This window comes from Rattus norvegicus, chromosome 4 (assembly GCF_021556685.1).
Source record: "Rattus norvegicus strain SHRSP/BbbUtx chromosome 4, alternate assembly SHRSP_T2T, whole genome shotgun sequence".
NCBI classification, from domain to species: domain Eukaryota; kingdom Metazoa; phylum Chordata; class Mammalia; order Rodentia; family Muridae; genus Rattus; species Rattus norvegicus.
Genome location: NC_141537.1, coordinates 37,658,076 through 37,662,297, shown reverse-complemented (window position 1 = coordinate 37,662,297; position 4,222 = coordinate 37,658,076). Strand labels below are relative to the sequence as shown.

Genomic DNA, 4,222 nt, shown 5'->3' with positions numbered 1-4,222 from the left:
AATGACACCCTTGGGCTAGGGTGCGGTGGCTTCGAAGAGCCATATCAAAATAATGGCCCATGTCAAGCGTCAGTGTTCGCTCATTTGCCTTTTTAAAACTTCTGCTGGGTGCCCTGGCAAGAAGACCTTCACTTGCTCACCAAAGTCTACTTAAAACTAATTCTTTTCATATAGGTGGCATCCAAGCAGCAGTCCCTAAATGCAGTGTATGCTTGTGAAATTTCGGATGCATAGCTCATCGGATGAGCAGACCTGAGATTAGTGTTTACTTTCTCTATTATATAGAAAGGATGAGCTGCTGTACTCTCTTCCCTACCTTTCATTGCCCTTATAGGCCAGAAAGTTGCCCTCCATTCACACAAATTCATGATATCTCCAACAGAGCTCTTGCATCAGAGACCTCACTTAAGTATGCCTTCTCACCTTCAGGACTTCTACTCCCAGTCTCTGGGAGAAAATGCCCAATACCTTTCTATTCCCCCATAGTGGAAGTTGTTCACCACATAGAAACATCAGCATTGTGTCCTGCATTATGAAAAGCTCAAATCGACTGTGCATGATGGGTGTTGGGACCAAAACACCAAATACAAGAAGAAAGCAGAGAAGCACATGTACCTGGAACACAGAGAAAGAGACCTCCAAGGAGGCATTTGCTGCTGCCTAGTTTGGGTGAAATTGTGTGATTCCAGGACCATGACTTTTTTTTACTGTCACGTGCCATGAATATTCTTTTGCTTCTGTCTTATTTGACGGGAGAACGATGTTCGATATTCAAAATATCAAAGAGTTGTGAGTCAAGATGAAGCAAAGCACATCGCTGGTTTGCTTTCCTCCTAGGGGTCATGGTCAGAGTCTGAATACCAAGGACACCTACAAACAGGGCATTAAAGATCACTGAAGTCAGTGCTGTCGGCCGTCCAAGTTCCTGTGTGTGTTGTTGCTTTTTTTTTTCCCCTTTTCTTTTTTTTCCCGGAGCTGGGGACCGAACCCAGGGCCTCGTGCTCGCTAGGCAAGCTCTCTACCACTGAGCTAAATCCCCAACCCGTGTTGCTGCTTTTTAAATTAAGATGCTGCCACTGGGCCTCTCAGACATTCACATTTCTGGTCAATGAGTTGAGCAATTCAGAACTTATGAAATTATGTAGTGCCATTCCTTTGCAAATGAGGTGCCTATTACAGCCATTAACATAACCGTATCGACCTGATTTCATATTTTCAGTGGAGTGCGGAATAGAAATATAAAACTGACAAACAGGAGCCAGGTGAGGACATGGGGTTTTCAGGAGGGGTCATCAATCACAGCGCCTCAATAAGAAACATCCTAGATCGCCGTCATGATCTGCAGAGAGTAAGTGATGTACATTTCATGAATATTCTTTTTTTTTTCTTTAATAGAAAATCTTGCACATCTTACCCAGACTGAATCTTTTCCTGGTGGCTCCTTTGATCTCTTTTTAAAGAGGTGGTTTAAAGTGGGTCATTGATCATATAAACCCTGATAGGTTTCAACCACAGCCTTGGATCTTCATGCTCGAATCCTACCCCTGAGGTTTAGATTTAATTGGCCTGGGTATGCTGGAGTCATCAGACATTTAAAAGCATCCCAAGAGAGTCTAATGGGCAGGCAGAGATGAGAAACACTACTCTAAACTTCACACTGTAGGCTTGCATGTGTTAGTGTATTGTGGCTTTGCTAGTCTCAGTGTTACTGTAAATGGGTTTACTCCTCAGTGAAACTTGTACATTGTGGGGTGGGGGGAGCTAAAAACACCTCACAACCAAGCGAAAGAAAAAAATCACAACAAATAACTGTACTTGTATCGGTACAAGTTCTGATTTTACCTTAGAATTCTTGAGTTTCATGGCTAAAGTTCCAAAAGTGTTTTTTCATTATTTACAATTTTACCTTTTATTGAATATAGATTATTTTCATATAGTATATTCTGATCTTGATGTTCCCTCCCCCAACTACTCCCAGAGCCATTCAAATCTAAATTATTTACTCTCTCTTTCTCTCATTAGAAAACGAATAGACAACAACAAAAGTCAACAGAATGGGACAAACAAACAGGGGAAAAGGAAGCAAAGGAAGGGGAAAAGTACAAGAAACACATACAGTCACACAGTCTCACATACATAAATCCCATAAAAACACAAACTCAGAAACCATAATATATAAGCAAAAGACCTTATAAGGTATAAAAATGACCAGACAAAAAAATTAAATCTAAGTAAATCATTCTGTATCTAGAAGGCCTCATTTCCTTGGTGTTTCCCATCCCTACTAATTTCCTGCCTCCTCTTCTGTAAAGTTCCCAGAGCTCCAAGGGGAGGGATTGGACCTACAGTCTTCACCCTTGATCACTAGTGTTCACAGAACTGGAAGATATTCAGCACACTACCAGAGGACAAAGGTAAACACCAACCCTGATACCTTTGATGTACAGTGGTGACCTGTCTGCATGATATGCTGGTGCAGTAGTGGTATGAAAACTTTGGTACAAGTAACCAACCAATCTGATTTGGTTCAAGACCCAAGAGATGGAACCCATGCTTGTCACTTCACAGATGGTCAAGAACATAAGACTAGATTGACTATAAGCCAAATGCTACTGTTTTGCTAAAGGAACATAATGATCCAATGTCTCCTAATTATATTCTGCTATATTCATAGATTAATATCTTGCTAAGCCAACATCAGAAAAGTCTTTCCCTGCAGTAGATGAGAACTAATACAGAGACACACAGCTTGACAAGGTAGAGAATGAGAGATCTTGATACATTCAGTCCTACATGGCATGTCTCCATTTAGGAATTCTAGCAAACAGCCAAAGAATACCATTGAGGATGAGTGGGGATGGGAAATCCAATGGAAACAATTTGCTCTTGAATATACTTTCATTTATTTTGCATGATTTCTTAGAATCTGCTTTATGCTAGTAAATTGTACTTTTTACAGATTTCCCATGAGGTCTGGAGAGCATTCATGTTGACTGATGCAAAAACCTCAGACTCCAGCCTCCCCTCAGTTTCCTACTGTGTAATCTCCATCCAATGAATGAGGAATATATTTGAGATGTGTAGTGTAGAAGAGAGTTTAGTGCCGAATAACAATAAAGCATTCTGGAGAGTAAAGGTGGGCACAGCCTGAGGACCATCATTCCAAAAGTGTAAGTAAACTGTGTTGATTTTGAAAGATCTCTGGGACAGGTATCTTGAGGGGCATTTTCCTTCTCAGGTGATTTACAGGACCATTTGGATTAACTGTTAAGAAAGGGACAATCATATATCTTTGTTTTTTTTTTAACCAGGAAGTGTTCTGCTAGATTGTAATCTTATAATATTTCTGTAAATTCACAATGTCTGCCTCCACCCAATAGCAGAGATGCAACTTATAAGTGCCCATTCTTTGAGTAGAAATCAGTACACATTCCTGATTTTACAGGATTGACCATTACAAGAGAGGAGTCCATCTTCAATGACCTTCAAAGATGTTTGTTTCTAACAAGTTACCAAACATACATGACAACACATGTTAAGAAATATTAATTCAAGGGTTTATATCCAAAATATACAAAGAACTCACGCAGTTAGACTGCAGGGAGACAGATAACCCTATTAAAAATGGGATTCAGAGCTAAACAAAGAATTCACAGCTGAGGAATATCAAATGCCTGAGAAGCACCTAAAGAAATGTTCAACATCTTTAGTCATAAGAGAAATGCAAATCAAAACAACCCTGAGATTCCACCTCACACCAGTCAGAATGGCTAAGATCAAAAATTCCAGCGACAGCAGATGCTGGCAACGATGTGGAGAAAGAGGAACACTCCTCCATTGTTGGTGGGATTGCAGACTGGTACGACCATTCTGGAAATCAGTCTGGAGGTTCCTCAGAAAATTGGACATTGCACTACCTGAGGACCCAGCTATACCTCTCTTGGGCATATACCCAAAAGATGCTCCAACATATAATGAAGACACATACTCCACTATGTTCATAGCAGCCTTATTTATAATAGCCAGAAGCTGGAAAGAACCCAGATGCCCTTCAACAGAGGAATGGATACAGAAAACGTGGTACATCTACACAATGGAATATTACTCAGCTATCAAAAATAATGACTTTGTGAAATTCATAGGCAAATGGAGGGAACTGGAAAATATCCTGAGTGAGGTAACCCAAAAACACACATGGTATGTGTGGATATTAGCCCAAATG

General features: G+C 40.4%; 1 long non-coding RNA gene across 1 annotated transcript; it reads left to right on the top strand.

The window, feature by feature from the left end:
* Nucleotides 1–1,217: 1,217 nt before the first annotated feature.
* LOC147994747 (uncharacterized) lies at nt 1,218–3,139 on the top strand. Its single transcript, XR_015687201.1, has 3 exons — nt 1,218–1,348; nt 2,313–2,414; nt 2,960–3,139. It is a non-coding gene; the product is annotated as an uncharacterized LOC147994747 (long non-coding RNA).
* Nucleotides 3,140–4,222: the final 1,083 nt, after the last annotated feature.